The sequence below is a fragment of the Callospermophilus lateralis genome (assembly GCF_048772815.1).
Source record: "Callospermophilus lateralis isolate mCalLat2 chromosome 11 unlocalized genomic scaffold, mCalLat2.hap1 SUPER_11_unloc_1, whole genome shotgun sequence".
In the NCBI taxonomy this organism is placed as follows: domain Eukaryota; kingdom Metazoa; phylum Chordata; class Mammalia; order Rodentia; family Sciuridae; genus Callospermophilus; species Callospermophilus lateralis.
In genome coordinates, this window is record NW_027510153.1 from 4,781,236 (window position 1) to 4,808,063 (window position 26,828).

Genomic DNA, 26,828 nt, shown 5'->3' on the forward strand with positions numbered 1-26,828 from the left:
CTTGATTTGGTTTAGGCCAGGCCAAGGTGGGGTTAGTAGGAAGATTCCATCCAGTCATAATAACATTCAGTTTGATCTCACTCAAATTCTAAAGCTGACTAAACTGTTCAAACAGCTTTTATGGCCTATATTGGTCTTTGTGTCCCTTGCCTTTTGTTTGAGTGACTCAGTCCTTTCCCTGCCCTTGTGCTCTCCCTATTTCCTACCTTCCTTCCTCCCTTCCTGGTTTTTCTCCTTTTCTTCTTCCTTCTTTTCTACCTCCCTCCATCCCTCCAACTTTGCCTTCCTCCCTTCCAACTTTCTTTCTCCCTTCCCTTCCTTCTCTTTTCTTGCAAGTGTTTGGGGTGAAAGTCCATGGCAGGCCAGCCCCAAGCTAGGCAAGGTCACTGCCACTGAGCTACAACATCCCCAGACCTGCTGCCACTTCCTATGCAAGTAATTTGAATTATCTCTAAAGAGAAACTCTCACATGAGTCTACTTTCAAAGTAATTTCAGAAGAGTTGCTAACATGGGCATAAATCAGTCATGACAAGTCATTTTTGAAAAGCACGGCACAGCTAATGTTCCTCAGAAGAAGGAGTTGAGAACTTTAGTTGGTTTTCAGGTCAGCATTTCTAGGCGAGTACAAACCCTCCTAATCCTGATCTCTCCTTAGTCCTATGATTTCTTTAAGTGTCCCCTTTGCTCCTGTTCATGGAGTCATGTGTACAGAAATTATACCTGGTTCTATTGAACTCTACTTACTTCTTTCTCACCTCTGTGCTCCTTTTGCCAAGTCACTCCTCAACACTTACTGTAACCCTTTCAATTTTTTGTCCATTTTCATTTAAAAAACTCTTTCAAAAATTGAACCATTTCGCATGCAGATACAGTCTTCTTGATCTGCTATTAATCCCCCACAACTGACATTGTAAGTTATTGAAATGTACACTTCCAGACCGTTTTCAGATTTTTGATTTCTGTATATCTATCTGTCTATCTATTTACAAACATAACATGGTATTCTGAGAGTATCGTTCTGCTTTTGGAGCTCTACATTGTGTTTTTCAGAAGCAGGCCTATTACACAGAGATGAATCCATGTTACCTAGATTGAGTTCAAACCGGAATGTGCACTCAGATTCCCATTATATTGTTCTACCTACTAATGGACAGTTCAGTTATATCCAGACCTCACCACCTCCCCCATTAAGTAAAACCCTTGTGAAGAGACATGTAGATGCCTTTATGAACATATTGATAATTTTTCATGGCAGTGTTTTCCAAAAACCAGTTAGTAAAATCAATTTATTCCTTTGCAGCCTGAAATTACCTTCATTCCAGTTTACTGGTATAAGAACCGCAGTATATCAGCAACAATTCTCCAATAGTAGTTCAGGCAGAAGTCATTCTAGATAACAATCAGTGCCGGATCCTCCATGTATTTTACACAGCCCATGACAGGGGACGTCCGTCCACTCGTTTAGAACAACTGATGTTTTACGCTGGCCATTTAGGTTTATTTAAAGAGTGGTTAGAAAACAGGTGAGACAGACTGATTAGATTCAGTATGTATGTTGGCGTTGTTTTTCTAGGCCTGAATTTTTCACATTTCAATTAATTGTAGGTTAAGTAGCAGGCAGATTCTTCACTGGCCTTCAAATGTGATAAAGTTGCTTCTTATTTTTAAGAAGGCCGTTGCAATCCTGCATTTATTTTACACCTCAGTGCTTGTTTTACACACAAGCACACACGCTCACACACCACACACACCAACAAACACACAAACACATAATTAGAGCACATTTAACACTCAAATAAAGCTTTACCTACTAATTCATAACTAGGGTATTTTTTTAATAAGCATTGTGTCTTGGTCTCTACTGGGGAAACATTGTTCAATGTGAGTTCTCTGGTTTGTTGCAGGGCAGTGAATGTTCACTTGTTGGCAATGATATAGAAATGGGGAGTAAGAGTTTAAAAGTTTTTACAGTAGGTAGGCAGAGTCAGAGTATGGAATCTAAGAATAAGAAATTGGGGAATTTCCTCTTTGTTTCTTCATTTCAATCTCCTAATAATTCATGTATATTTTCCAAAAGTCTCCCAGAAAACAAGGACTAGGTCAATCCACATATCAGTGAACCATAGCAGAATGCGATTCTGAATTTCATATAAACAGTCATAAAATCCAAAAGACAGGTGCTGGGGTTTTGGCTCAGCACTAGAGTGCTGGCTTCACACTTTCAAAGGTCCTGAGTTGGATCCCCAACACCATGTGTGAAAGGAATGAATGAACCAATGCATGAGTGTATGATGAATGAATTAAAGGTATCAGGAGGAGGAGGAAGAGGAGGAGGAGGAGGAGAAATAGAAGAAGATGATGAGTAATATGACAGAAGGGAAAAAGGGGAGGAGAGTGAGTTTAAAGTGTGGTTTCCAATTCCCAAACGTTCAATTACAGCAGACGGGATAGAGAGAGAAGATGGGAGGGCAGGAGAGGGGGGATAGTAGAGGCCAGAAAAGGTAGCAGAATACAACAGTTACTAATATGGCATTTTGTAAAAACGTGGATGTGTAAACAATGTGATTGTGCGATCTGAATATGGGGTCAAAATGGGAGTTCATAACTCACTTGAGTCTAATGTAGGAAATATGGTATCTCAAGAGCTATGTAAGGTTTTAAGCAACCAATATAAAAAAGAGGTCTTCATTTTTCTTTGTAGTTGAGATCTCCTGTTTCCGTGACATGTTTAGTTGTGTTCTCTCCTTTAGTCCTCCCATGCTCTAGTTATTCTGATATGGAAAAACTAGCTGAAATGCCCAACCAGTCTCTAAATCAGTGACACTTTTTCATTAAGCCTAAAGTCACTTTACATTTGCTACAGTCATACTAAATACACTTCTTTGTTGGGAGTTTAAAAGATATTTCCATCAGCTAGATTACAAGTACCTAGAACTCCCATTCTTGTTTATGTAAGAGTGGCTTCATCAGATTAAATGCTGTTCTCTGGAATGACATAAAATAGGAATAATTTACTCGTAAGATTCCTACGTAAACCATCTTTATTTACAAAATAGTATCTTAAGGATTATTGTTTCATTGAGCTTCAATTGGAGCCAAAGTATAGTCAATTACTGAAGTAAAAGCAGTTACTTAAAAACTAAAAATGAGAGATAAGTCAAATTACATTTGAAGAGAGAGCAACAGCATGAGGTTTCTTGTTTGGTTCTGGATGTTGAGTAACAGGCTCATTTGCAGGTGGAAGGAACCCTTCAGGGAACTCACTTGTACTTTCAGAATGGGGGTGTAGAGGGCTGAATTCCAGCTCTTGGGGGAAGATTGTGAGGAAAACCCCCTCCCTGCATAGACACTTCGCATTGGAAATGGAGTGGGTGGCGGGTCAGGTGGAACATAATCTCCAGGTTCCCAGACAAGTTTCCTGGGAGAGGTGGAGGAAAAAAAAGGTCCTCTTCTCATGAACTGACTCCTTGGGTCAACTGGAAGCAAGGCACCTCTGACTGGAGGGAAAGGTGCCAACACAGAGCCAGAGCCAGTTGCTTGGTTTTCAGCATGGAGAGGTGAATCAGGCACATCAGAGTCCAAAGGAGGCATATTAGGAATTCTGTGTTCTGCTGGTCCCGATGCTCTACCACAATTTGAGTAAAACCTATCTTGCCTTTGTAGAGGAAGACGTGCATCAGAAGAATATGGTTGGCCTGGCGGAGGGATCATCAGCCTGCTGGCCTGTTCCCCTGGAGGAGAGAGGGGCCCAGTCTGAGAAGGTGCTCTCTGAAAATCAGTGAACTTATGACAGCTGGATTCTCTTCCTTTACTGCTAGTCGCATGGTCCAGAGGATTCTCCAGGGCCCCTTGACCCTCCTCCTCCTCCCACTGGAGTGAAAGGTGAGAGTGTGAGTGGACCACTCTTTTCCAAATGAGGAGGTCTCCTTTCAGATGAAGGGTGACCTATTGGTGAGGGCCCATTTGGAGAAGGCTTTCTGCCCATTGCTGAGTTGGAAACATCCAGTGCATCATAGGGATCTTTTTCTACAAGTTCAAATCTAAGCTCCTTCTCAGTTAATTTTTGTCTGTTGCGTGCATTTTGTTTCCTGAAATAACTGAGGTTTCTTTCAGCAATCCGAGCTGCCAACTCACTAGCATGTGCTTCTTTCTCAGAGGAAATAATCTTCCCCAGACAGGAATGAATGGTACTCTGCAATTGTTCTTCAAGATATTGGGCTCTCTTTCTGTAGGTCTCCAGCTCTTTTATTGTATGGCTCATCTTTTCTTCGACTTTGGAAAGTTTCTCCTCTTGCTCCACACGGTAGTTTTCCTCCACTCTTAATTTCCTGTGCAGTTTCATCATATTTTCTTGATAGCGTTGCATCATGACTTTAAAGTTCTTCTGTAGGGTCTCATTCTCACTTTGCAGCTGTGCATTTTCTGACTGCAAGGATGCCTGTTCAGTCTGCAGACTTTTAAGGTGTTCTGTAAGGTCTTCCGTGGTTTTCTCCACTTCAGATGAGAAAGTACATTTTTGAATTCTTCCTCCTTCCAAGATTTCTAAGGAGGCCTTTAGCTTATCACCATAAACCAGGTTCCTCAAAGCTCCTTTGGACTCATCCTCCAAGTGAGCACCAATTTCGGGTTCACTCGTCTTTCCCAGTTCCAGGTGACCACCATCCCTTTGGGCTCCCAGGCTTGGAGAAGACCTATCCATCATCTTCAGCAAGCATTCACTCAGAGACTCCATGTGATTTTCTGTGTCCCTTAGAACTTGTTCTCCAGCTACTTTAGAGTCCTCTAATATGATTTTTGCTTTATATTGGACACCTCCTTGTTCCCTCTGTGCTTCAGCTTCTCCTTGTATTGTTGGTCTCTGCGTTTGCGGAAGTAGGGATCCTTCATTCAAAACCTCTTTGATTGCCAGCTTCAGTTCTTCCTCATTCACTTGAAAGAGTCTCCAGTTTGTTTTAGCTTCAGCTATTTGTGATCTGAGGGATTCAGATTCACCTTGGAGGGACTGTATCCTTCTTGATAGATGTGCCATCGTTTCATCCTGTTGACCATGTTGAGCCTTCTGTGCTTTGAGCTCTTCTTCTAGAAAGAGCACTTCAACGCCATGGCTGGATTCGGACCTATACAGCTTTTCGTCGGTTGCCTCCAGCTGTCGTGCTTCCCTGGAACCCTTCTCAAACCTGCAATCCTTTAAAGATGATTCTAAGCCTTCATGTTCTTTTTCAACAAGGCTCACTTTTTCAAGAAGTCCACATTTTGCCTCAATAAGTCCAGCAAGATTTAGAGCCAGCCTTTTTTCTCTTCCCACGTAAAGCCTGCTACGAACCGACTGAAAACCTCTCCAGAAAAGTGAGAGAACAGCGGAAAATCCAAGAGCTGTACACATCACCAACTCCCAAGGAAAGCCATAAGGAAGATGGCCTGGCTTCATGTCTCCGGACAATGCTGCCACAACCCTGGGTGCTTCTTCCAGAACCACCCACTAGTATGGCTGAGAGGCAGCCCTTGGCTCCTCCATCACGCCAACACAGCTTTGGCTCTTGCCACCACAACCACAGCCTGCCCAGGCAGGCCAACACAGGCTGTGGACACTCAGGTGTTTGGTCAGGAACTCCAACCTGCACCAGGCAACGGAGCAGACCACTGTGATCCCCTTCAGGGGCTGGGCGTATGGTGGGTGGTGGGCGTATGGCGGTGGGAGCCATGATCAAAGGCTCCCAGGAGCCTTGTTGTGCTCAACTGCCCATCAGGGGAGTCTTGTCCGCTTCCCTACCCGGTGCATCCTCAAGTGCCACAGGTTTAGGTCCCTCCCACTCCAGCCAGAGAGAATTCCTCTCCATGCCACCCACCCCTTGATTTGGTTTAGGCCAGGCCAAGGTGGGGTTAGTAGGAAGATTCCATCCAGTCATAATAACATTCAGTTTGATCTCACTCAAATTCTAAAGCTGACTAAACTGTTCAAACAGCTTTTATGGCCTATATTGGTCTTTGTGTCCCTTGCCTTTTGTTTGAGTGACTCAGTCCTTTCCCTGCCCTTGTGCTCTCCCTATTTCCTACCTTCCTTCCTCCCTTCCTGGTTTTTCTCCTTTTCTTCTTCCTTCTTTTCTACCTCCCTCCATCCCTCCAACTTTGCCTTCCTCCCTTCCAACTTTCTCTCTCCCTTCCCTTCCTTCTCTTTTCTTGCAAGTGTTTGGGGTGAAAGTCCATGGCAGGCCAGCCCCAAGCTAGGCAAGGTCACTGCCACTGAGCTACAACATCCCCAGACCTGCTGCCACTTCCTATGCAAGTAATTTGAATTATCTCTAAAGAGAAACTCTCACATGAGTCTACTTTCAAAGTAATTTCAGAAGAGTTGCTAACATGGGCATAAATCAGTCATGACAAGTCATTTTTGAAAAGCACGGCACAGCTAATGTTCCTCAGAAGAAGGAGTTGAGAACTTTAGTTGGTTTTCAGGTCAGCATTTCTAGGCTAGTACAAACCCTCCTAATCCTGATCTCTCCTTAGTCCTATGATTTCTTTAAGTGTCCCCTTTGCTCCTGTTCATGGAGTCATGTGTACAGAAATTATACCTGGTTCTATTGAACTCTACTTACTTCTTTCTCACCTCTGTGCTCCTTTTGCCAAGTCACTCCTCAACACTTACTGTAACCCTTTCAATTTTTTGTCCATTTTCATTTAAAAAACTCTTTCAAAAATTGAACCATTTCGCATGCAGATACAGTCTTCTTGATCTGCTATTAATCCCCCACAACTGACATTGTAAGTTATTGAAATGTACACTTCCAGACCGTTTTCAGATTTTTGATTTCTGTATATCTATCTGTCTATCTATTTACAAACATAACATGGTATTCTGAGAGTATCGTTCTGCTTTTGGAGCTCTACATTGTGTTTTTCAGAAGCAGGCCTATTACACAGAGATGAATCCATGTTACCTAGATTGAGTTCAAACCGGAATGTGCACTCAGATTCCCATTATATTGTTCTACCTACTAATGGACAGTTCAGTTATATCCAGACCTCACCACCTCCCCCATTAAGTAAAACCCTTGTGAAGAGACATGTAGATGCCTTTATGAACATATTGATAATTTTTCATGGCAGTGTTTTCCAAAAACCAGTTAGTAAAATCAATTTATTCCTTTGCAGCCTGAAATTACCTTCATTCCAGTTTACTGGTATAAGAACCGCAGTATATCAGCAACAATTCTCCAATAGTAGTTCAGGCAGAAGTCATTCTAGATAACAATCAGTGCCGGATCCTCCATGTATTTTACACAGCCCATGACAGGGGACGTCCGTCCACTCGTTTAGAACAACTGATGTTTTACGCTGGCCATTTAGGTTTATTTAAAGAGTGGTTAGAAAACAGGTGAGACAGACTGATTAGATTCAGTATGTATGTTGGCGTTGTTTTTCTAGGCCTGAATTTTTCACATTTCAATTAATTGTAGGTTAAGTAGCAGGCAGATTCTTCACTGGGCTTCAAATGTGATAAAGTTACTTCTTATTTTTAAGAAGGCCGTTGCAATCCTGCATTTATTTTACACCTCAGTGCTTGTTTTACACACAAGCACACACGCCCACACACCACACACACCAACAAACACACAAACACATAATTAGAGCACATTTAACACTCAAATAAAGCTTTACCTACTAATTCATAACTAGGGTATTTTTTTAATAAGTATTGTGTCTTGGTCTCTACTGGGGAAACATTGTTCAATGTGAGTTCTCTGGTTTGTTGCAGGGCAGTGAATGTTCACTTGTTGGCAATGATATAGAAATGGGGAGTAAGAGTTTAAAAGTTTTTACAGTAGGTAGGCAGAGTCAGAGTATGGAATCTAAGAATAAGAAATTGGGGAATTTCCTCTTTGTTTCTTCATTTCAATCTCCTAATAATTCATGTATATTTTCCCAAAGTCTCCCAGAAAACAAGGACTAGGTCAATCCACATATCAGTGAACCATAGCAGAATGCGATTCTGAATTTCATATAAACAGTCATAAAATCCAAAAGACAGGTGCTGGGGTTTTGGCTCAGCACTAGAGTGCTGGCTTCACACTTTCAAAGGTCCTGAGTTGGATCCCCAACACCATGTGTGAAAGGAATGAATGAACCAATGCATGAGTGTATGATGAATGAATTAAAGGTATCAGGAGGAGGAGGAAGAGGAGGAGGAGGAGGAGAAATAGAAGAAGATGATGAGTAATATGACAGAAGGGAAAAAGGGGAGGAGAGTGAGTTTAAAGTGTGGTTTCCAATTCCCAAACGTTCAATTACAGCAGACGGGATAGAGAGAGAAGATGGGAGGGCAGGAGAGGGGGGATAGTAGAGGCCAGAAAAGGTAGCAGAATACAACAGTTACTAATATGGCATTTTGTAAAAACGTGGATGTGTAAACAATGTGATTGTGCGATCTGAATATGGGGTCAAAATGGGAGTTCATAACTCACTTGAGTCTAATGTAGGAAATATGGTATCTCAAGAGCTATGTAAGGTTTTAAGCAACCAATATAAAAAAGAGGTCTTCATTTTTCTTTGTAGTTGAGATCTCCTGTTTCCGTGACATGTTTAGTTGTGTTCTCTCCTTTAGTCCTCCCATGCTCTAGTTATTCTGATATGGAAAAACTAGCTGAAATGCCCAACCAGTCTCTAAATCAGTGACACTTTTTCATTAAGCCTAAAGTCACTTTACATTTGCTACAGTCATACTAAATACACTTCTTTGTTGGGAGTTTAAAAGATATTTCCATCAGCTAGATTACAAGTACCTAGAACTCCCATTCTTGTTTATGTAAGAGTGGCTTCATCAGATTAAATGCTGTTCTCTGGAATGACATAAAATAGGAATAATTTACTCGTAAGATTCCTACGTAAACCATCTTTATTTACAAAATAGTATCTTAAGGATTATTGTTTCATTGAGCTTCAATTGGAGCCAAAGTATAGTCAATTACTGAAGTAAAAGCAGTTACTTAAAAACTAAAAATGAGAGATAAGTCAAATTACATTTGAAGAGAGAGCAACAGCATGAGGTTTCTTGTTTGGTTCTGGATGTTGAGTAACAGGCTCATTTGCAGGTGGAAGGAACCCTTCAGGGAACTCACTTGTACTTTCAGAATGGGGGTGTAGAGGGCTGAATTCCAGCTCTTGGGGGAAGATTGTGAGGAAAACCCCCTCCCTGCATAGACACTTCGCATTGGAAATGGAGTGGGTGGCGGGTCAGGTGGAACATAATCTCCAGGTTCCCAGACAAGTTTCCTGGGAGAGGTGGAGGAAAAAAAAGGTCCTCTTCTCATGAACTGACTCCTTGGGTCAACTGGAAGCAAGGCACCTCTGACTGGAGGGAAAGGTGCCAACACAGAGCCAGAGCCAGTTGCTTGGTTTTCAGCATGGAGAGGTGAATCAGGCACATCAGAGTCCAAAGGAGGCATATTAGGAATTCTGTGTTCTGCTGGTCCCGATGCTCTACCACAATTTGAGTAAAACCTATCTTGCCTTTGTAGAGGAAGACGTGCATCAGAAGAATATGGTTGGCCTGGCGGAGGGATCATCAGCCTGCTGGCCTGTTCCCCTGGAGGAGAGAGGGGCCCAGTCTGAGAAGGTGCTCTCTGAAAATCAGTGAACTTATGACAGCTGGATTCTCTTCCTTTACTGCTAGTCGCATGGTCCAGAGGATTCTCCAGGGCCCCTTGACCCTCCTCCTCCTCCCACTGGAGTGAAAGGTGAGAGTGTGAGTGGACCACTCTTTTCCAAATGAGGAGGTCTCCTTTCAGATGAAGGGTGACCTATTGGTGAGGGCCCATTTGGAGAAGGCTTTCTGCCCATTGCTGAGTTGGAAACATCCAGTGCATCATAGGGATCTTTTTCTACAAGTTCAAATCTAAGCTCCTTCTCAGTTAATTTTTGTCTGTTGCGTGCATTTTGTTTCCTGAAATAACTGAGGTTTCTTTCAGCAATCCGAGCTGCCAACTCACTAGCATGTGCTTCTTTCTCAGAGGAAATAATCTTCCCCAGACAGGAATGAATGGTACTCTGCAATTGTTCTTCAAGATATTGGGCTCTCTTTCTGTAGGTCTCCAGCTCTTTTATTGTATGGCTCATCTTTTCTTCGACTTTGGAAAGTTTCTCCTCTTGCTCCACACGGTAGTTTTCCTCCACTCTTAATTTCCTGTGCAGTTTCATCATATTTTCTTGATAGCGTTCCATCATGACTTTAAAGTTCTTCTGTAGGGTCTCATTCTCACTTTGCAGCTGTGCATTTTCTGACTGCAAGGATGCCTGTTCAGTCTGCAGACTTTTAAGGTGTTCTGTAAGGTCTTCCGTGGTTTTCTCCACTTCAGATGAGAAAGTACATTTTTGAATTCTTCCTCCTTCCAAGATTTCTAAGGAGGCCTTTAGCTTATCACCATAAACCAGGTTCCTCAAAGCTCCTTTGGACTCATCCTCCAAGTGAGCACCAATTTCGGGTTCACTCGTCTTTCCCAGTTCCAGGTGACCACCATCCCTTTGGGCTCCCAGGCTTGGAGAAGACCTATCCATCATCTTCAGCAAGCATTCACTCAGAGACTCCATGTGATTTTCTGTGTCCCTTAGAACTTGTTCTCCAGCTACTTTAGAGTCCTCTAATATGATTTTTGCTTTATATTGGACACCTCCTTGTTCCCTCTGTGCTTCAGCTTCTCCTTGTATTGTTGGTCTCTGCGTTTGCGGAAGTAGGGATCCTTCATTCAAAACCTCTTTGATTGCCAGCTTCAGTTCTTCCTCATTCACTTGAAAGAGTCTCCAGTTTGTTTTAGCTTCAGCTATTTGTGATCTGAGGGATTCAGATTCACCTTGGAGGGACTGTATCCTTCTTGATAGATGCGCCATCGTTTCATCCTGTTGACCATGTTGAGCCTTCTGTGCTTTGAGCTCTTCTTCTAGAAAGAGCACTTCAACGCCATGGCTGGATTCGGACCTATACAGCTTTTCGTCGGTTGCCTCCAGCTGTCGTGCTTCCCTGGAACCCTTCTCAAACCTGCAATCCTTTAAAGATGATTCTAAGCCTTCATGTTCTTTTTCAACAAGGCTCACTTTTTCAAGAAGTCCACATTTTGCCTCAATCAGTCCAGCAAGATTTAGAGCCAGCCTTTTTTCTCTTCCCACGTAAAGCCTGCTACGAACCGACTGAAAACCTCTCCAGAAAAGTGAGAGAACAGCGGAAAATCCAAGAGCTGTACACATCACCAACTCCCAAGGAAAGCCATAAGGAAGATGGCCTGGCTTCATGTCTCCGGACAATGCTGCCACAACCCTGGGTGCTTCTTCCAGAACCACCCACTAGTATGGCTGAGAGGCAGCCCTTGGCTCCTCCATCACGCCAACACAGCTTTGGCTCTTGCCACCACAACCACAGCCTGCCCAGGCAGGCCAACACAGGCTGTGGACACTCAGGTGTTTGGTCAGGAACTCCAACCTGCACCAGGCAACGGAGCAGACCACTGTGATCCCCTTCAGGGGCTGGGCGTATGGTGGGTGGTGGGCGTATGGCGGTGGGAGCCATGATCAAAGGCTCCCAGGAGCCTTGTTGTGCTCAACTGCCCATCAGGGGAGTCTTGTCCGCTTCCCTACCCGGTGCATCCTCAAGTGCCACAGGTTTAGGTCCCTCCCACTCCAGCCAGAGAGAATTCCTCTCCATGCCACCCACCCCTTGATTTGGTTTAGGCCAGGCCAAGGTGGGGTTAGTAGGAAGATTCCATCCAGTCATAATAACATTCAGTTTGATCTCACTCAAATTCTAAAGCTGACTAAACTGTTCAAACAGCTTTTATGGCCTATATTGGTCTTTGTGTCCCTTGCCTTTTGTTTGAGTGACTCAGTCCTTTCCCTGCCCTTGTGCTCTCCCTATTTCCTACCTTCCTTCCTCCCTTCCTGGTTTTTCTCCTTTTCTTCTTCCTTCTTTTCTACCTCCCTCCATCCCTCCAACTTTGCCTTCCTCCCTTCCAACTTTCTCTCTCCCTTCCCTTCCTTCTCTTTTCTTGCAAGTGTTTGGGGTGAAAGTCCATGGCAGGCCAGCCCCAAGCTAGGCAAGGTCACTGCCACTGAGCTACAACATCCCCAGACCTGCTGCCACTTCCTATGCAAGTAATTTGAATTATCTCTAAAGAGAAACTCTCACATGAGTCTACTTTCAAAGTAATTTCAGAAGAGTTGCTAACATGGGCATAAATCAGTCATGACAAGTCATTTTTGAAAAGCACGGCACAGCTAATGTTCCTCAGAAGAAGGAGTTGAGAACTTTAGTTGGTTTTCAGGTCAGCATTTCTAGGCGAGTACAAACCCTCCTAATCCTGATCTCTCCTTAGTCCTATGATTTCTTTAAGTGTCCCCTTTGCTCCTGTTCATGGAGTCATGTGTACAGAAATTATACCTGGTTCTATTGAACTCTACTTACTTCTTTCTCACCTCTGTGCTCCTTTTGCCAAGTCACTCCTCAACACTTACTGTAACCCTTTCAATTTTTTGTCCATTTTCATTTAAAAAACTCTTTCAAAAATTGAACCATTTCGCATGCAGATACAGTCTTCTTGATCTGCTATTAATCCCCCACAACTGACATTGTAAGTTATTGAAATGTACACTTCCAGACCGTTTTCAGATTTTTGATTTCTGTATATCTATCTGTCTATCTATTTACAAACATAACATGGTATTCTGAGAGTATCGTTCTGCTTTTGGAGCTCTACATTGTGTTTTTCAGAAGCAGGCCTATTACACAGAGATGAATCCATGTTACCTAGATTGAGTTCAAACCGGAATGTGCACTCAGATTCCCATTATATTGTTCTACCTACTAATGGACAGTTCAGTTATATCCAGACCTCACCACCTCCCCCATTAAGTAAAACCCTTGTGAAGAGACATGTAGATGCCTTTATGAACATATTGATAATTTTTCATGGCAGTGTTTTCCAAAAACCAGTTAGTAAAATCAATTTATTCCTTTGCAGCCTGAAATTACCTTCATTCCAGTTTACTGGTATAAGAACCGCAGTATATCAGCAACAATTCTCCAATAGTAGTTCAGGCAGAAGTCATTCTAGATAACAATCAGTGCCGGATCCTCCATGTATTTTACACAGCCCATGACAGGGGACGTCCGTCCACTCGTTTAGAACAACTGATGTTTTACGCTGGCCATTTAGGTTTATTTAAAGAGTGGTTAGAAAACAGGTGAGACAGACTGATTAGATTCAGTATGTATGTTGGCGTTGTTTTTCTAGGCCTGAATTTTTCACATTTGAATTAATTGTAGGTTAAGTAGCAGGCAGATTCTTCACTGGCCTTCAAATGTGATAAAGTTGCTTCTTATTTTTAAGAAGGCCGTTGCAATCCTGCATTTATTTTACACCTCAGTGCTTGTTTTACACACAAGCACACACGCTCACACACCACACACACCAACAAACACACAAACACATAATTAGAGCACATTTAACACTCAAATAAAGCTTTACCTACTAATTCATAACTAGGGTATTTTTTTAATAAGCATTGTGTCTTGGTCTCTACTGGGGAAACATTGTTCAATGTGAGTTCTCTGGTTTGTTGCAGGGCAGTGAATGTTCACTTGTTGGCAATGATATAGAAATGGGGAGTAAGAGTTTAAAAGTTTTTACAGTAGGTAGGCAGAGTCAGAGTATGGAATCTAAGAATAAGAAATTGGGGAATTTCCTCTTTGTTTCTTCATTTCAATCTCCTAATAATTCATGTATATTTTCCAAAAGTCTCCCAGAAAACAAGGACTAGGTCAATCCACATATCAGTGAACCATAGCAGAATGCGATTCTGAATTTCATATAAACAGTCATAAAATCCAAAAGACAGGTGCTGGGGTTTTGGCTCAGCACTAGAGTGCTGGCTTCACACTTTCAAAGGTCCTGAGTTGGATCCCCAACACCATGTGTGAAAGGAATGAATGAACCAATGCATGAGTGTATGATGAATGAATTAAAGGTATCAGGAGGAGGAGGAAGAGGAGGAGGAGGAGGAGAAATAGAAGAAGATGATGAGTAATATGACAGAAGGGAAAAAGGGGAGGAGAGTGAGTTTAAAGTGTGGTTTCCAATTCCCAAACGTTCAATTACAGCAGACGGGATAGAGAGAGAAGATGGGAGGGCAGGAGAGGGGGGATAGTAGAGGCCAGAAAAGGTAGCAGAATACAACAGTTACTAATATGGCATTTTGTAAAAACGTGGATGTGTAAACAATGTGATTGTGCGATCTGAATATGGGGTCAAAATGGGAGTTCATAACTCACTTGAGTCTAATGTAGGAAATATGGTATCTCAAGAGCTATGTAAGGTTTTAAGCAACCAATATAAAAAAGAGGTCTTCATTTTTCTTTGTAGTTGAGATCTCCTGTTTCCGTGACATGTTTAGTTGTGTTCTCTCCTTTAGTCCTCCCATGCTCTAGTTATTCTGATATGGAAAAACTAGCTGAAATGCCCAACCAGTCTCTAAATCAGTGACACTTTTTCATTAAGCCTAAAGTCACTTTACATTTGCTACAGTCATACTAAATACACTTCTTTGTTGGGAGTTTAAAAGATATTTCCATCAGCTAGATTACAAGTACCTAGAACTCCCATTCTTGTTTATGTAAGAGTGGCTTCATCAGATTAAATGCTGTTCTCTGGAATGACATAAAATAGGAATAATTTACTCGTAAGATTCCTACGTAAACCATCTTTATTTACAAAATAGTATCTTAAGGATTATTGTTTCATTGAGCTTCAATTGGAGCCAAAGTATAGTCAATTACTGAAGTAAAAGCAGTTACTTAAAAACTAAAAATGAGAGATAAGTCAAATTACATTTGAAGAGAGAGCAACAGCATGAGGTTTCTTGTTTGGTTCTGGATGTTGAGTAACAGGCTCATTTGCAGGTGGAAGGAACCCTTCAGGGAACTCACTTGTACTTTCAGAATGGGGGTGTAGAGGGCTGAATTCCAGCTCTTGGGGGAAGATTGTGAGGAAAACCCCCTCCCTGCATAGACACTTCGCATTGGAAATGGAGTGGGTGGCGGGTCAGGTGGAACATAATCTCCAGGTTCCCAGACAAGTTTCCTGGGAGAGGTGGAGGAAAAAAAAGGTCCTCTTCTCATGAACTGACTCCTTGGGTCAACTGGAAGCAAGGCACCTCTGACTGGAGGGAAAGGTGCCAACACAGAGCCAGAGCCAGTTGCTTGGTTTTCAGCATGGAGAGGTGAATCAGGCACATCAGAGTCCAAAGGAGGCATATTAGGAATTCTGTGTTCTGCTGGTCCCGATGCTCTACCACAATTTGAGTAAAACCTATCTTGCCTTTGTAGAGGAAGACGTGCATCAGAAGAATATGGTTGGCCTGGCGGAGGGATCATCAGCCTGCTGGCCTGTTCCCCTGGAGGAGAGAGGGGCCCAGTCTGAGAAGGTGCTCTCTGAAAATCAGTGAACTTATGACAGCTGGATTCTCTTCCTTTACTGCTAGTCGCATGGTCCAGAGGATTCTCCAGGGCCCCTTGACCCTCCTCCTCCTCCCACTGGAGTGAAAGGTGAGAGTGTGAGTGGACCACTCTTTTCCAAATGAGGAGGTCTCCTTTCAGATGAAGGGTGACCTATTGGTGAGGGCCCATTTGGAGAAGGCTTTCTGCCCATTGCTGAGTTGGAAACATCCAGTGCATCATAGGGATCTTTTTCTACAAGTTCAAATCTAAGCTCCTTCTCAGTTAATTTTTGTCTGTTGCGTGCATTTTGTTTCCTGAAATAACTGAGGTTTCTTTCAGCAATCCGAGCTGCCAACTCACTAGCATGTGCTTCTTTCTCAGAGGAAATAATCTTCCCCAGACAGGAATGAATGGTACTCTGCAATTGTTCTTCAAGATATTGGGCTCTCTTTCTGTAGGTCTCCAGCTCTTTTATTGTATGGCTCATCTTTTCTTCGACTTTGGAAAGTTTCTCCTCTTGCTCCACACGGTAGTTTTCCTCCACTCTTAATTTCCTGTGCAGTTTCATCATATTTTCTTGATAGCGTTGCATCATGACTTTAAAGTTCTTCTGTAGGGTCTCATTCTCACTTTGCAGCTGTGCATTTTCTGACTGCAAGGATGCCTGTTCAGTCTGCAGACTTTTAAGGTGTTCTGTAAGGTCTTCCGTGGTTTTCTCCACTTCAGATGAGAAAGTACATTTTTGAATTCTTCCTCCTTCCAAGATTTCTAAGGAGGCCTTTAGCTTATCACCATAAACCAGGTTCCTCAAAGCTCCTTTGGACTCATCCTCCAAGTGAGCACCAATTTCGGGTTCACTCGTCTTTCCCAGTTCCAGGTGACCACCATCCCTTTGGGCTCCCAGGCTTGGAGAAGACCTATCCATCATCTTCAGCAAGCATTCACTCAGAGACTCCATGTGATTTTCTGTGTCCCTTAGAACTTGTTCTCCAGCTACTTTAGAGTCCTCTAATATGATTTTTGCTTTATATTGGACACCTCCTTGTTCCCTCTGTGCTTCAGCTTCTCCTTGTATTGTTGGTCTCTGCGTTTGCGGAAGTAGGGATCCTTCATTCAAAACCTCTTTGATTGCCAGCTTCAGTTCTTCCTCATTCACTTGAAAGAGTCTCCAGTTTGTTTTAGCTTCAGCTATTTGTGATCTGAGGGATTCAGATTCACCTTGGAGGGACTGTATCCTTCTTGATAGATGTGCCATCGTTTCATCCTGTTGACCATGTTGAGCCTTCTGTGCTTTGAGCTCTTCTTCTAGAAAGAGCACTTCAACGCCATGGCTGGATTCGGACCTATACAGCTTTTCGTCGGTTGCCTCCAGCTGTCGTGCTTCCCTGGAACCCTTCTCAAACCTGCAATCCTTTAAAGATGATTCTAAGCCTTCATGTTCTTTTTCAACAAGGCTCACTTTTTCAAGAAGTCCACATTTTGCCTCAATAAGTCCAGCAAGATTTAGAGCCAGCCTTTTTTCTCTTCCCACGTAAAGCCTGCTACGAACCGACTGAAAACCTCTCCAGAAAAGTGAGAGAACAGCGGAAAATCCAAGAGCTGTACACATCACCAACTCCCAAGGAAAGCCATAAGGAAGATGGCCTGGCTTCATGTCTCCGGACAATGCTGCCACAACCCTGGGTGCTTCTTCCAGAACCACCCACTAGTATGGCTGAGAGGCAGCCCTTGGCTCCTCCATCACGCCAACACAGCTTTGGCTCTTGCCACCACAACCACAGCCTGCCCAGGCAGGCCAACACAGGCTGTGGACACTCAGGTGTTTGGTCAGGAACTCCAACCTGCACCAGGCAACGGAGCAGACCACTGTGATCCCCTTCAGGGGCTGGGCGTATGGTGGGTGGTGGGCGTATGGCGGTGGGAGCCATGATCAAAGGCTCCCAGGAGCCTTGTTGTGCTCAACTGCCCATCAGGGGAGTCTTGTCCGCTTCCCTACCCGGTGCATCCTCAAGTGCCACAGGTTTAGGTCCCTCCCACTCCAGCCAGAGAGAATTCCTCTCCATGCCACCCACCCCTTGATTTGGTTTAGGCCAGGCCAAGGTGGGGTTAGTAGGAAGATTCCATCCAGTCATAATAACATTCAGTTTGATCTCACTCAAATTCTAAAGCTGACTAAACTGTTCAAACAGCTTTTATGGCCTATATTGGTCTTTGTGTCCCTTGCCTTTTGTTTGAGTGACTCAGTCCTTTCCCTGCCCTTGTGCTCTCCCTATTTCCTACCTTCCTTCCTCCCTTCCTGGTTTTTCTCCTTTTCTTCTTCCTTCTTTTCTACCTCCCTCCATCCCTCCAACTTTGCCTTCCTCCCTTCCAACTTTCTCTCTCCCTTCCCTTCCTTCTCTTTTCTTGCAAGTGTTTGGGGTGAAAGTCCATGGCAGGCCAGCCCCAAGCTAGGCAAGGTCACTGCCACTGAGCTACAACATCCCCAGACCTGCTGCCACTTCCTATGCAAGTAATTTGAATTATCTCTAAAGAGAAACTCTCACATGAGTCTACTTTCAAAGTAATTTCAGAAGAGTTGCTAACATGGGCATAAATCAGTCATGACAAGTCATTTTTGAAAAGCACGGCACAGCTAATGTTCCTCAGAAGAAGGAGTTGAGAACTTTAGTTGGTTTTCAGGTCAGCATTTCTAGGCTAGTACAAACCCTCCTAATCCTGATCTCTCCTTAGTCCTATGATTTCTTTAAGTGTCCCCTTTGCTCCTGTTCATGGAGTCATGTGTACAGAAATTATACCTGGTTCTATTGAACTCTACTTACTTCTTTCTCACCTCTGTGCTCCTTTTGCCAAGTCACTCCTCAACACTTACTGTAACCCTTTCAATTTTTTGTCCATTTTCATTTAAAAAACTCTTTCAAAAATTGAACCATTTCGCATGCAGATACAGTCTTCTTGATCTGCTATTAATCCCCCACAACTGACATTGTAAGTTATTGAAATGTACACTTCCAGACCGTTTTCAGATTTTTGATTTCTGTATATCTATCTGTCTATCTATTTACAAACATAACATGGTATTCTGAGAGTATTGTTCTGCTTTTGGAGCTCTACATTGTGTTTTTCAGAAGCAGGCCTATTACACAGAGATGAATCCATGTTACCTAGATTGAGTTCAAACCGGAATGTGCACTCAGATTCCCATTATATTGTTCTACCTACTAATGGACAGTTCAGTTATATCCAGACCTCACCACCTCCCCCATTAAGTAAAACCCTTGTGAAGAGACATGTAGATGCCTTTATGAACATATTGATAATTTTTCATGGCAGTGTTTTCCAAAAACCAGTTAGTAAAATCAATTTATTCCTTTGCAGCCTGAAATTACCTTCATTCCAGTTTACTGGTATAAGAACCGCAGTATATCAGCAACAATTCTCCAATAGTAGTTCAGGCAGAAGTCATTCTAGATAACAATCAGTGCCGGATCCTCCATGTATTTTACACAGCCCATGACAGGGGACGTCCGTCCACTCGTTTAGAACAACTGATGTTTTACGCTGGCCATTTAGGTTTATTTAAAGAGTGGTTAGAAAACAGGTGAGACAGACTGATTAGATTCAGTATGTATGTTGGCGTTGTTTTTCTAGGCCTGAATTTTTCACATTTCAATTAATTGTAGGTTAAGTAGCAGGCAGATTCTTCACTGGCCTTCAAATGTGATAAAGTTGCTTCTTATTTTTAAGAAGGCCGTTGCAATCCTGCATTTATTTTACACCTCAGTGCTTGTTTTACACACAAGCACACACGCTCACACACCACACACACCAACAAACACACAAACACATAATTAGAGCACATTTAACACTCAAATAAAGCTTTACCTACTAATTCATAACTAGGGTATTTTTTTAATAAGTATTGTGTCTTGGTCTCTACTGGGGAAACATTGTTCAATGTGAGTTCTCTGGTTTGTTGCAGGGCAGTGAATGTTCACTTGTTGGCAATGATATAGAAATGGGGAGTAAGAGTTTAAAAGTTTTTACAGTAGGTAGGCAGAGTCAGAGTATGGAATCTAAGAATAAGAAATTGGGGAATTTCCTCTTTGTTTCTTCATTTCAATCTCCTAATAATTCATGTATATTTTCCCAAAGTCTCCCAGAAAACAAGGACTAGGTCAATCCACATATCAGTGAACCATAGCAGAATGCGATTCTGAATTTCATATAAACAGTCATAAAATCCAAAAGACAGGTGCTGGGGTTTTGGCTCAGCACTAGAGTGCTGGCTTCACACTTTCAAAGGTCCTGAGTTGGATCCCCAACACCATGTGTGAAAGGAATGAATGAACCAATGCATGAGTGTATGATGAATGAATTAAAGGTATCAGGAGGAGGAGGAAGAGGAGGAGGAGGAGGAGAAATAGAAGAAGATGATGAGTAATATGACAGAAGGGAAAAAGGGGAGGAGAGTGAGTTTAAAGTGTGGTTTCCAATTCCCAAACGTTCAATTACAGCAGACGGGATAGAGAGAGAAGATGGGAGGGCAGGAGAGGGGGGATAGTAGAGGCCAGAAAAGGTAGCAGAATACAACAGTTACTAATATGGCATTTTGTAAAAACGTGGATGTGTAAACAATGTGATTGTGCGATCTGAATATGGGGTCAAAATGGGAGTTCATAACTCACTTGAGTCTAATGTAGGAAATATGGTATCTCAAGAGCTATGTAAGGTTTTAAGCAACCAATATAAAAAAGAGGTCTTCATTTTTCTTTGTAGTTGAGATCTCCTGTTTCCGTGACATGTTTAGTTGTGTTCTCTCCTTTAGTCCTCCCATGCTCTAGTTATTCTGATATGGAAAAACTAGCTGAAATGCCCAACCAGTCTCTAAATCAGTGACACTTTTTCATTAAGCCTAAAGTCACTTTACATTTGCTACAGTCATACTAAATACACTTCTTTGTTGGGAGTTTAAAAGATATTTCCATCAGCTAGATTACAAGTACCTAGAACTCCCATTCTTGTTTATGTAAGAGTGGCTTCATCAGATTAAATGCTGTTATCTGGAATGACATAAAATAGGAATAATTTACTCGTAAGATTCCTACGTAAACCATCTTTATTTACAAAATAGTATCTTAAGGATTATTGTTTCATTGAGCTTCAATTGGAGCCAAAGTATAGTCAATTACTGAAGTAAAAGCAGTTACTTAAAAACTAAAAATGAGAGATAAGTCAAATTACATTTGAAGAGAGAGCAACAGCATGAGGTTTCTTGTTTGGTTCTGGATGTTGAGTAACAGGCTCATTTGCAGGTGGAAGGAACCCTTCAGGGAACTCACTTGTACTTTCAGAATGGGGGTGTAGAGGGCTGAATTCCAGCTCTTGGGGGAAGATTGTGAGGAAAACCCCCTCCCTGCATAGACACTTCGCATTGGAAATGGAGTGGGTGGCGGGTCAGGTGGAACATAATCTCCAGGTTCCCAGACAAGTTTCCTGGGAGAGGTGGAGGAAAAAAAAGGTCCTCTTCTCATGAACTGACTCCTTGGGTCAACTGGAAGCAAGGCACCTCTGACTGGAGGGAAAGGTGCCAACACAGAGCCAGAGCCAGTTGCTTGGTTTTCAGCATGGAGAGGTGAATCAGGCACATCAGAGTCCAAAGGAGGCATATTAGGAATTCTGTGTTCTGCTGGTCCCGATGCTCTACCACAATTTGAGTAAAACCTATCTTGCCTTTGTAGAGGAAGACGTGCATCAGAAGAATATGGTTGGCCTGGCGGAGGGATCATCAGCCTGCTGGCCTGTTCCCCTGGAGGAGAGAGGGGCCCAGTCTGAGAAGGTGCTCTCTGAAAATCAGTGAACTTATGACAGCTGGATTCTCTTCCTTTACTGCTAGTCGCATGGTCCAGAGGATTCTCCAGGGCCCCTTGACCCTCCTCCTCCTCCCACTGGAGTGAAAGGTGAGAGTGTGAGTGGACCACTCTTTTCCAAATGAGGAGGTCTCCTTTCAGATGAAGGGTGACCTATTGGTGAGGGCCCATTTGGAGAAGGCTTTCTGCCCATTGCTGAGTTGGAAACATCCAGTGCATCATAGGGATCTTTTTCTACAAGTTCAAATCTAAGCTCCTTCTCAGTTAATTTTTGTCTGTTGCGTGCATTTTGTTTCCTGAAATAACTGAGGTTTCTTTCAGCAATCCGAGCTGCCAACTCACTAGCATGTGCTTCTTTCTCAGAGGAAATAATCTTCCCCAGACAGGAATGAATGGTACTCTGCAATTGTTCTTCAAGATATTGGGCTCTCTTTCTGTAGGTCTCCAGCTCTTTTATTGTATGGCTCATCTTTTCTTCGACTTTGGAAAGTTTCTCCTCTTGCTCCACACGGTAGTTTTCCTCCACTCTTAATTTCCTGTGCAGTTTCATCATATTTTCTTGATAGCGTTGCATCATGACTTTAAAGTTCTTCTGTAGGGTCTCATTCTCACTTTGCAGCTGTGCATTTTCTGACTGCAAGGATGCCTGTTCAGTCTGCAGACTTTTAAGGTGTTCTGTAAGGTCTTCCGTGGTTTTCTCCACTTCAGATGAGAAAGTACATTTTTGAATTCTTCCTCCTTCCAAGATTTCTAAGGAGGCCTTTAGCTTATCACCATAAACCAGGTTCCTCAAAGCTCCTTTGGACTCATCCTCCAAGTGAGCACCAATTTCGGGTTCACTCGTCTTTCCCAGTTCCAGGTGACCACCATCCCTTTGGGCTCCCAGGCTTGGAGAAGACCTATCCATCATCTTCAGCAAGCATTCACTCAGAGACTCCATGTGATTTTCTGTGTCCCTTAGAACTTGTTCTCCAGCTACTTTAGAGTCCTCTAATATGATTTTTGCTTTATATTGGACACCTCCTTGTTCCCTCTGTGCTTCAGCTTCTCCTTGTATTGTTGGTCTCTGCGTTTGCGGAAGTAGGGATCCTTCATTCAAAACCTCTTTGATTGCCAGCTTCAGTTCTTCCTCATTCACTTGAAAGAGTCTCCAGTTTGTTTTAGCTTCAGCTATTTGTGATCTGAGGGATTCAGATTCACCTTGGAGGGACTGTATCCTTCTTGATAGATGTGCCATCGTTTCATCCTGTTGACCATGTTGAGCCTTCTGTGCTTTGAGCTCTTCTTCTAGAAAGAGCACTTCAACGCCATGGCTGGATTTGGACCTATGCAGCTTTTCGTCGGTTGCCTCCAGCTGTCGTGCTTCCCTGGAACCCTTCTCAAACCTGCAATCCTTTAAAGATGATTCTAAGCCTTCATGTTCTTTTTCAACAAGGCTCACTTTTTCAAGAAGTCCACATTTTGCCTCAATAAGTCCAGCAAGATTTAGAGCCAGCCTTTTTTCTCTTCCCACGTAAAGCCTGCTACGAACCGACTGAAAACCTCTCCAGAAAAGTGAGAGAACAGCGGAAAATCCAAGAGCTGTACACATCACCAACTCCCAAGGAAAGCCATAAGGAAGATGGCCTGGCTTCATGTCTCCGGACAATGCTGCCACAACCCTGGGTGCTTCTTCCAGAACCACCCACTAGTATGGCTGAGAGGCAGCCCTTGGCTCCTCCATCACGCCAACACAGCTTTGGCTCTTGCCACCACAACCACAGCCTGCCCAGGCAGGCCAACACAGGCTGTGGACACTCAGGTGTTTGGTCAGGAACTCCAACCTGCACCAGGCAACGGAGCAGACCACTGTGATCCCCTTCAGGGGCTGGGCGTATGGTGGGTGGTGGGCGTATGGCGGTGGGAGCCATGATCAAAGGCTCCCAGGAGCCTTGTTGTGCTCAACTGCCCATCAGGGGAGTCTTGTCCGCTTCCCTACCCGGTGCATCCTCAAGTGCCACAGGTTTAGGTCCCTCCCACTCCAGCCAGAGAGAATTCCTCTCCATGCCACCCACCCCTTGATTTGGTTTAGGCCAGGCCAAGGTGGGGTTAGTAGGAAGATTCCATCCAGTCATAATAACATTCAGTTTGATCTCACTCAAATTCTAAAGCTGACTAAACTGTTCAAACAGCTTTTATGGCCTATATTGGTCTTTGTGTCCCTTGCCTTTTGTTTGAGTGACTCAGTCCTTTCCCTGCCCTTGTGCTCTCCCTATTTCCTACCTTCCTTCCTCCCTTCCTGGTTTTTCTCCTTTTCTTCTTCCTTCTTTTCTACCTCCCTCCATCCCTCCAACTTTGCCTTCCTCCCTTCCAACTTTCTCTCTCCCTTCCCTTCCTTCTCTTTTCTTGCAAGTGTTTGGGGTGAAAGTCCATGGCAGGCCAGCCCCAAGCTAGGCAAGGTCACTGCCACTGAGCTACAACATCCCCAGACCTGCTGCCACTTCCTATGCAAGTAATTTGAATTATCTCTAAAGAGAAACTCTCACATGAGTCTACTTTCAAAGTAATTTCAGAAGAGTTGCTAACATGGGCATAAATCAGTCATGACAAGTCATTTTTGAAAAGCACGGCACAGCTAATGTTCCTCAGAAGAAGGAGTTGAGAACTTTAGTTGGTTTTCAGGTCAGCATTTCTAGGCTAGTACAAACCCTCCTAATCCTGATCTCTCCTTAGTCCTATGATTTCTTTAAGTGTCCCCTTTGCTCCTGTTCATGGAGTCATGTGTACAGAAATTATACCTGGTTCTATTGAACTCTACTTACTTCTTTCTCACCTCTGTGCTCCTTTTGCCAAGTCACTCCTCAACACTTACTGTAACCCTTTCAATTTTTTGTCCATTTTCATTTAAAAAACTCTTTCAAAAATTGAACCATTTCGCATGCAGATACAAGTTCTTGATCTGCTATTAATCCCCCACAACTGACATTGTAAGTTATTGAAATGTACACTTCCAGACCGTTTTCAGATTTTTGATTTCTGTATATCTATCTGTCTTTCTATTTACAAACATAACATGGTATTCTGAGAGTATCGTTCTGCTTTTGGAGCTCTACATTGTGTTTTTCAGAAGCAGGCCTATTACACAGAGATGAATCCATGTTACCTAGATTGAGTTCAAACTGGAATGTGCACTCAGATTCCCATTATATTGTTCTACCTACTAATGGACAGTTCAGTTATATCCAGACCTCACCACCTCCCCCATTAAGTAAAACCCTTGTGAAGAGACATGTAGATGCCTTTATGAACATATTGATAATTTTTCATGGCAGTGTTTTCCAAAAACCAGTTAGTAAAATCAATTTATTCCTTTGCAGCCTGAAATTACCTTCATTCCAGTTTACTGGTATAAGAACCGCAGTATATCAGCAACAATTCTCCAATAGTAGTTCAGGCAGAAGTCATTCTAGATAACAATCAGTGCCGGATCCTCCATGTATTTTACACAGCCCATGACAGGGGACGTCCGTCCACTCGTTTAGAACAACTGATGTTTTACGCTGGCCATTTAGGTTTATTTAAAGAGTGGTTAGAAAACAGGTGAGACAGACTGATTAGATTCAGTATGTATGTTGGCGTTGTTTTTCTAGGCCTGAATTTTTCACATTTCAATTAATTGTAGGTTAAGTAGCAGGCAGATTCTTCACTGGGCTTCAAATGTGATAAAGTTGCTTCTTATTTTTAAGAAGGCCGTTGCAATCCTGCATTTATTTTACACCTCAGTGCTTGTTTTACACACAAGCACACACGCTCACACACCACACACACCAACAAACACACAAACACATAATTAGAGCACATTTAACACTCAAATAAAGCTTTACCTACTAATTCATAACTAGGGTATTTTTTTAATAAGTATTGTGTCTTGGTCTCTACTGGGGAAACATTGTTCAATGTGAGTTCTCTGGTTTGTTGCAGGGCAGTGAATGTTCACTTGTTGGCAATGATATAGAAATGGGGAGTAAGAGTTTAAAAGTTTTTACAGTAGGTAGGCAGAGTCAGAGTATGGAATCTAAGAATAAGGAATTGGGGAATTTCCTCTTTGTTTCTTCATTTCAATCTCCTAATAATTCATGTATATTTTCCAAAAGTCTCCCAGAAAACAAGGACTAGGTCAATCCACATATCAGTGAACCATAGCAGAATGCGATTCTGAATTTCATATAAACAGTCATAAAATCCAAAAGACAGGTGCTGGGGTTTTGGCTCAGCACTAGAGTGCTGGCTTCACACTTTCAAAGGTCCTGAGTTGGATCCCCAACACCATGTGTGAAAGGAATGAATGAACCAATGCATGAGTGTATGATGAATGAATTAAAGGTATCAGGAGGAGGAGGAAGAGGAGGAGGAGGAGGAGAAATAGAAGAAGATGATGAGTAATATGACAGAAGGGAAAAAGGGGAGGAGAGTGAGTTTAAAGTGTGGTTTCCAATTCCCAAACGTTCAATTACAGCAGACGGGATAGAGAGAGAAGATGGGAGGGCAGGAGAGGGGGGATAGTAGAGGCCAGAAAAGGTAGCAGAATACAACAGTTACTAATATGGCATTTTGTAAAAACGTGGATGTGTAAACAATGTGATTGTGCAATCTGAATATGGGGTCAAAATGGGAGTTCATAACTCACTTGAGTCTAATGTAGGAAATATGGTATCTCAAGAGCTATGTAAGGTTTTAAGCAACCAATATAAAAAAGAGGTCTTCATTTTTCTTTGTAGTTGAGATCTCCTGTTTCCGTGACATGTTTAGTTGTGTTCTCTCCTTTAGTCCTCCCATGCTCTAGTTATTCTGATATGGAAAAACTAGCTGAAATGCCCAACCAGTCTCTAAATCAGTGACACTTTTTCATTAAGCCTAAAGTCACTTTACATTTGCTACAGTCATACTAAATACACTTCTTTGTTGGGAGTTTAAAAGATATTTCCATCAGCTAGATTACAAGTACCTAGAACTCCCATTCTTGTTTATGTAAGAGTGGCTTCATCAGATTAAATGCTGTTCTCTGGAATGACATAAAATAGGAATAATTTACTCGTAAGATTGCTACGTAAACCATCTTTATTTACAAAATAGTATCTTAAGGATTATTGTTTCATTGAGCTTCAATTGGAGCCAAAGTATAGTCAATTACTGAAGTAAAAGCAGTTACTTAAAAACTAAAAATGAGAGATAAGTCAAATTACATTTGAAGAGAGAGCAACAGCATGAGGTTTCTTGTTTGGTTCTGGATGTTGAGTAACAGGCTCATTTGCAGGTGGAAGGAACCCTTCAGGGAACTCACTTGTACTTTCAGAATGGGGGTGTAGAGGGCTGAATTCCAGCTCTTGGGGGAAGATTGTGAGGAAAACCCCCTCCCTGCATAGACACTTCGCATTGGAAATGGAGTGGGTGGCGGGTCAGGTGGAACATAATCTCCAGGTTCCCAGACAAGTTTCCTGGGAGAGGTGGA